The following is an 8,293-nucleotide window of genomic DNA, read 5'->3' as shown; positions in this document are numbered from 1 at the left end:
CGGTTCCTCTTCGGGAATTTGTGAATCAGTCCACGAATCATTCCAATTTACATTTGACTCTTCATTATTATTAGATGAGTCAATGGGACTTGTTCTAGAGGTAGACATCTATCACATAATATCAAACGCGTTAAGAGATTAATATATCACATAATATTCACATGTTAAAAATATATAGTTTCCAACAAAATTTGTTAAGCAATCATTTTTCAAGTAAACACGGTCGAAGTCCAGACTCACTAATGCATCCTAACAAACTCAATAAGACACACTAATGCAAAATTCTGGTTCTCTAAGACCAACGCTCGGATACCAACTGAAATGTCCCGTTCTTATTGATTAAAAACGTTCCATATTAATTGATTTTGTTGCGAGGTTTTGACCTCTATATGAGACGTTCCATAACCTTTATTTCATAAATAAAGGTTTAAAAAGCTTTACGTAGATTATGAAATAATGATAATCTAAAATATCCTGTTTACACACGACCATTACATAATGGTTTACAATACAAATATGTTACATCGAAATCAGTTTCTTGAATGCAGTTTTTACACAATATCATACAAACATGGACTCCAAATCTTGTCCTTATTTTAGTATGCAACAGCGGAAGCTCTTAGTATTCACCTGAGAATAAACATGCTTTAAACGTCAACAAAAATGTTGGTGAGTTATAGGTTTAACCTATATATATCAAATCGTAACAATAGACCACAAGATTTCATATTTCAATACACATCCCATACATAGAGATAAAAATCATTCATATGGTGAACACCTGATAACCGACATTAACAAGATGCATATATAAGAATATCCCCATCATTCCGGAACACCCTTCGGATATGATATAAATTTCGAAGTACTAAAGCATCCGGTACTTTGGATGGGGTTTGTTAGGCCCAATAGATCTATCTTTAGGATTCACGTCAATTAGGGTGTCTGTTCCCTAATTCTTAGATTACCAGACTTAATAAAAAGGGGCATATTCGATTTCGATAATTCAACCATAGAATGTAGTTTCACGTACTTGTGTCTATTTTGTAAATCATTTATAAAACCTGCATGTATTCTCATCCCAAAAATATTAGATTTTAAAAGTGGGACTATAACTCACTTTCACAGATTTTTACTTCGTCGGGAAGTAAGACTTGGCCACTGGTTGTTTCACGAACCTATAACAATATATACATATATATCAAAGTATGTTCAAAATATATTTACAATACTTTTAATATATTTTGATGTTTTAAGTTTATTAAGTCAGCTGTCCTCGTTAGTAACCTACAACTAGTTGTCCACAGTTAGATGTACAGAAATAAATCGATAAATATTATCTTGAATCAATCCACGACCCAGTGTATACGTATCTCAGTATTGATCACAACTCAAACTATATATATTTTGGAATCAACCTCAACCCTGTATAGCTAACTCCAACATTCACATATAGAGTGTCTATGGTTGTTCTGAAATATATATAGATGTGTCGACATGATAGGTCGAAACATTGTATACGTGTCTATGGTATCTCAAGATTACATAATATACAATACAAGTTGATTAAGTTATGGTTAGAATCGATTTGTTACCAATTTTCACGTAGCTAAAATGAGAAAAATTATCCAATCTTGTTTTACCCATAACTTCTTCATTTTAAATCCGTTTTGAGTGAATCAAATTGCTATGGTTTCATATTGAACTCTATTTTATGAATCTAAACAGAAAAAGTATAGGTTTATAGTCGGAAAAATAAGTTACAAGTCGTTTTTGTAAAGGTAGTCATTTCAGTCGAAAGAACGACGTCTAGATGACCATTTTAGAAAACATACTTCCACTTTGAGTTTAACCATAATTTTTGGATATAGTTTCATGTTCATAATAAAAATAATTTTCCTAGAATAACAACTTTTAAATCAAAGTTTATCATAGTTTTTAATTAACTAACCCAAAACAGCCCGCGGTGTTACTACGACGGCGTAAATCCGGTTTTACGGTGTTTTTCGTGTTTCCGGGTTTTAAATCATTAAGTTAGCATATCATATAGATATAGAACATGTGTTTAGTTGATTTTAAAAGTCAAGTTAGAAGGATTAACTTTTGTTTGCGAACAAGTTTAGAATTAACTAAACTATGTTCTAGTGATTACAAGTTTAAACCTTCGAATAAGATAGCTTTATATGTATGAATCGAATGATGTTATGAACATCATTACTACCTTAAGTTCCTTGGATAAACCTACTGGAAAAGAGAAAAATGGATCTAGCTTCAACGGATCTTTGGATGGCTCGAAGTTCTTGAAGCAGAATCATGACACGAAAACAAGTTCAAGTAAGATCATCACTTGAAATAAGATTGTCATAGTTATAGAAATTGAACCAAAGTTTGAATATGATTATTACCTTGTATTAGAATGATAACCTACTGTAAGAAACAAATATTTCTTGAGGTTGGATGATCACCTTACAAGATTGGAAGTGAGCTAGCAAACTTGAAAGTATTCTTGATTTTATGTAACTAGAACTTGTAGAATTTATGAAGAACACTTAGAACTTTAAGATAGAACTTGAGAGAGATCAATTAGATGAAGAAAATTGAAGAATGAAAGTGTTTGTAGGTGTTTTTGGTCGTTGGTGTATGGATTAGATATAAAGGATATGTAATTTTGTTTTCATATAAATAAGTCATGAATGATTACTCATATTTTTGTAATTTTATGAGATATTTCATGCTAGTTGCCAAATGATGGTTCCCACATGTGTTAGGTGACTCACATGGGCTGCTAAGAGCTGATCATTGGAATGTATATACCAATAGTACATACATCTAAAAGCTGTGTATTGTACGAGTACGAATACGGGTGCATACGAGTAGAATTGTTGATGAAACTGAAGGAGGATGTAATTGTAAGCATTTTTGTTAAGTAGAAGTATTTTGATAAGTGTATTGAAGTCTTTCAAAAGTGTATAAATACATATTAAAACACTACATGTATATACATTTTAACTGAGTCGTTAAGTCATCGTTAGTCGTTACATGTAAACGTTGTTTTGAAACCTTTAGGTTAACGATCTTGTGGAATGTTGTTAACCCATTGTTTATTATAACAAATGAGATGTTAAATTGTTATATTATCATGATATTATGATATATAATATATCTTAGTATGATATATATACAGTTAAATGTCGTTACAACGATAATCGTTACATATATGTCTCGTTTCGAAATCATTAAGTTAGTAGTCTTATTTTTACATATGTATTTCATTGTTAATACACTTAATAATATATTTACTTATCATTTAACATAATTAACCAAGTGTTTCAATATCTTAATATGATTCATATGTACCTAGTAAGACGTTGTTATAACGATAATCGTTATATATATCGTTTTCGAGTTTCTTAAATTAATAGTCTAATTTTTATGTATATAACTCATTGTTAAAATACCTAATGAGATACATACTTATAATAAAATCATGTTAACTATATATATAACCATATATATGTCATCGTATAGTTTTTACAAGTTTTAACGTTCGTGAATCACCGGTCAACTTGGGTGGTCAATTGTCTATATGAAACCTATTTCAATTAATCAAGTCTTAACAAGTTTGATTGCTTAACATGTTGGAAACACTTAATCATGTAAATAACAATTTCATTTAATATATATATAAACATGGAAAAGTTCGGGTCACTACAAATATCAAGACGGGGGTTATCGGATTTTGTACCATAATTAGGGTTTGGACAAAAGACCGACACTTGTGGACATTGGACTATTGACTATTAATAGATGGGGGTATTGTCTAATCGAATGACAACTCATTGGAATCTGTCGAACCTATCTTCAAATTAGTTAATCTAATAATTATTAAATGATTATGCATGTCCTATTTAGTGACGTTTATACGAAATCTTTTACAATCATTTAATTAATTATTCGGGTTGGGTAATTGATTATTCAAACTGATCAAGTGGGTAATTTAATATTCATATCTAATTAAAACCGGGATGGATTACCTACAAGGGTAATTGGTGTAATTGTTAATAAAGTATTAAAACCTTGGATTACACGCAGTATTTAACCTGGTGTAATTATTAACAAAGTATTAAAACCTTGTTACAGTTCGAATCCCTAATTAGTTGGAATATTTGACTTCGAGAATAAGGTTAATTTGACGAGCATTTTATAATTATGACCGATGGACAATTATGGGCAAAACCCAAATAGGTATCAAATAAACCAGGACAAAGGACAATTAACCCAGAGTAATAAATTAAAAAAAAGGTCAAACATCATGATTACGGAAGTTTAAATAAGCATAATTCTTTTATTATATTTCTCATCGTACTTTTAATTATTGTCATTTTATTATTCCCAATTTTATTTATCGTCATTTATTTATCGTTATTTATTTTACGCACTTTAATTATTGTCATTTATCTTTACGCTTAAAATATAAAATGACAAACCGGTCATTAAACGGTAAAACCCCCCTTTTATAATATTACTACTTATATATAATTATATTTATTATATAAATATAGTTGTTAAAAATATAGTACGTAATCACTATCTCCCTGTGGAACGAACCGGACTTACTAAAAACTACACTACTCTACGATTTGGTACACTGCCTATAGTGTTGTAGCAAGGTTTAGGTATATCACATCCGTAAATTAATTAAAACTTGTGTAAATCGTACCGTATTTCGTATTAAAAATAATAGTATTTCGTACACCTCCGCTTCACACATCAGCCCTTGTCCCATTTTTTGCTCGAATTGCTCTTTTTTTGTTCGCCCGTGTCCCATTTTTGCTCGAATTTCCCCTTTTTTGCTCGAAGTCCCTTTTTTTGCTCGAATTTCAGTGTATTTTTTAGTTCTCAGGGTTCTCACACAAAAAAGTTCTCATTTGATCCCTCTACTATATATATATATATATATATATACATATATATATATATATATATATATATATATATATATATATATATATATATATATATATATATATATATATATATATATATATATATATATGTTGGTACGATTTTCTGTATAGCGGGTGTAAGTTACCAGTACAAGATACTATCCGCCTAGCATAGGGCGATAGTATGTTGATCGATGTTTGCCCTCGGGAAATAATCCCTGCAGACCCAGAAAACGGATGAGAGATCCGTGGGGTGGCCTTAGTCAATCTGAGGATCAATCTGTTATTGATCCGTATAGCGTTCTGCTGCTAAGCGGTTAATGTGCTTTTAGAGTGAGAAAGAACTGTGTGAGAGAGAAAGTGTACTTCTCTCTGACTGAAGTTCAGATATGAAATGTGGTGACCCAGGGGGTCTATTTATAGGCGTAGAATGTCCGAAATTCTGGGGATACACGTGTAATCGCTAATTAAATCTGTTGTGCGAAATATCCGCAACCGACTTGGTGTGGCTGACGTAGTTGCGTGCCGCTCACGTGCCTAGTAAAAGGGCTTAAGCAGGCTTACGCATGACGCTGGGCGGCCTGCTGAACGCTGGGCGAAAAATGATAATAACCGCCAAATATTGTTATCTTTTGTACTCTTTGATCCATTTTTCTGTATAAAAATGGTATTTTTATGCGTGTATAAGTCCTCCCGGTTTGATATCTTTATTTTTGTAAAAAGTAAAGTCATTAAACTAAAAAATAAAAGAGTCATTTTCCTCGAAGACACAAAATTGCTGTAGCCGTCTGTTTCTATGTGCTGATGTCATGTTTTCAATTTTGAGTTTTCCCTCAAAAAACCTTTTCGATTTATTTTTTTAAATTTAAATTTTTACCCAATTAATCTAGTGCATACACGTGGCACGATCACATCCTTTCGTCGTCTATCAAATTGATTATAAATGATCCGTGTCCCTTTTATTTTTCCTTTTCCAAAAACTGATCATTTGCTTTGAAGATATCTTCAATTACTTTCATAGCAATTAATTTACTCAAGGTCAGTTCTTAATCTTCTTCTTTTCTGCATCCATTGTTTTACTTTCTTTACTACCATGGTCGAATCCAGCATCACTTCTTTCTCAGAAAGATACTTGCGATGTGAGTACTATTCCTTCTAGTATAACTGAAGCAGAGATAGACAAATTATGTATAGATCATAGGATTCTTAGATTGCTGCACCCCACGGTTCCTTCATCGAGTGATAGAGCTAACAAGCCCACTAAACAGATGATTACGTTGTATAAATTTCAACTAATTATAGGTAACCTTCGTATTCCTCCCTCTGTATTTCTTCAAGAAATTCTTGCCCACTATGGGATTGGTCTTAGCCAAGTTCACCCGCTTGGATTGCAAAAAATTATTCTTTTTGAGATGTATTGTAATGCCGTAGGTAGAATACCAAGTATAAATGTTTTTCATGAGTTATTTAGAACTCGATTGGTGAGTAAATGTCGGTACACCTTTGACTGCAAGCCAAATAAGGCTTTTACTGGTGCGAAGGAATCTTCTTTAAAAAACTGGAAAGATCCCTCCTTTTTTGTCAATGAAAGGGTCATTCAAGATGCTTGGGCAAAAATAGGAGTGAGTAAGTCGATCACTTTATCTGATGATGAGAGGATAACGGTTGAAGACTGGAAGGCATTGGAACTTCCACAACGGTCATATGCTAATCATGAAGACATTTTAGTCCTCTGTAACATGAGTGATAATTGGCGTATCGGATATGTTCCAGTGCTGGACTGGAAAGGCCGTGGTAGGCACCATTATGAATATACTATGTTTAAATTACGTTATCATGAGTTATATGTATCCTCATATGCCTTTTCTGTTTGTTTGTGTGTTTATCTGCTGCAGAAGAAGAAATTCAGGTTTACAGGTCTTTTCAGAAAGCCAATTTGGAGCCCCTTTCTGTAACTGAACGATCAAAAACTGCTTCTGAGCTTGAAGCTGATAAAATAAAGGATGCTGAATTCAAACAACAACTAAAAAGTCATGAACGGCCTATGGATGGCGAAGGTGGCAGTGCTGCACAGCCCTCTTCGTCTGATGTAGAAATTATTGAGACCACTCCCAAACCGTCTGGTGCTAAGAGAACTGGCAAGCTTACAAAGCGTGTTTGGAACCGTACAACAGGAAAAGCATCTGAAAAGTCAAAGAAAAGAAGTATGGTTTTTACTTATGCCTCTTATAATGATATCTGTAAAATGTTATAATACTAACTGCATGCTTATTTATCTTTTCATTGTATAGAATTGATTCTGCCAGAAGAAGATGAGGAAATCACTGTTGGTGGTAATAAGGAGGAGAGCAATAAAGTTGTTGATGTTGAAGATGATAATGATGATGATGATGATGATGATAAAACCAATGATGATACTTTTGAGACTCCACCCTTCAAGAATCCATTAATTTCAAAGGGAACTAGCATAACACAATCTTCCTCTTCATCTCAACCGCCTTTCGCTGTGCCGTTAGCTGGTTTAAGAAGTTTTTTAGAGAACCCTGTCAATAAATCTGACAGTTTTGTTACTTTTCTGAGGGTAAACGTCACAGTTTGATCCATGAAGATCAATTTATAACATATAATTGTTTGCCGGTGATGAATATATGTTTATTTTGTAGGCAAACGCACTTGCTGAGCTTTCTTCCTCTCTGTCCACAATGACATATAAACAAAGTTGCCAGTCTACCGCTGCAGCAGTAGTTCTGCTTAATCATCATGTGATGCATGGGCTTAAGATGCAAGAGGCTCAAGAAACCATTGTTGCTAATGCTATTCATAATGCACAGAAGCTGAAGAAACTGGAGGTTGATTTAAAAGATGTGAACTTAAAGTGGAAAACAGCAGTGGACTTGGCAAAAAAAAAGAGGAGACTTTGCAGCTAGTTGAAACAAAGTGTGTTACATAGAGGGTAGAGAAAGACAAATTGATGAATGAAAAAGAATTTCTGTTGAAAGAAAATGAAGAGTTAAAGAGAATGCTGGAGGATGAGAAGCGTGTTGGTGAAGAAAATACTGTTGTTGCTGCTGCTTCTAAAAAGAACTTTATTGACTTGAAGGTTGGCATTCCTGCCCTTGTGCAGAGGGTACTGAGTTCTGGGCTTGTTGGCTAAACTTTCCATAAATATCTTGAGGCTTCTGTGGAAAAGGACATTTCTGATGCTGTTGAAGAAATTGTCAATGCCCTTCCCAACAAACCTGATCATCGCCTGATGCTGAGTCCAGACTGCAGGTAACCATTAGTGAGGTGTCTTCTCTAAAAATTATTTCTATGGCTGAGGTGTGTGAGAGGTAAGATGCCACTGT

Source organism: Rutidosis leptorrhynchoides, chromosome 7 (genome assembly GCF_046630445.1).
Source record: "Rutidosis leptorrhynchoides isolate AG116_Rl617_1_P2 chromosome 7, CSIRO_AGI_Rlap_v1, whole genome shotgun sequence".
In the NCBI taxonomy this organism is placed as follows: domain Eukaryota; kingdom Viridiplantae; phylum Streptophyta; class Magnoliopsida; order Asterales; family Asteraceae; genus Rutidosis; species Rutidosis leptorrhynchoides.
Note: the sequence above shows the minus strand (reverse complement) of the source record.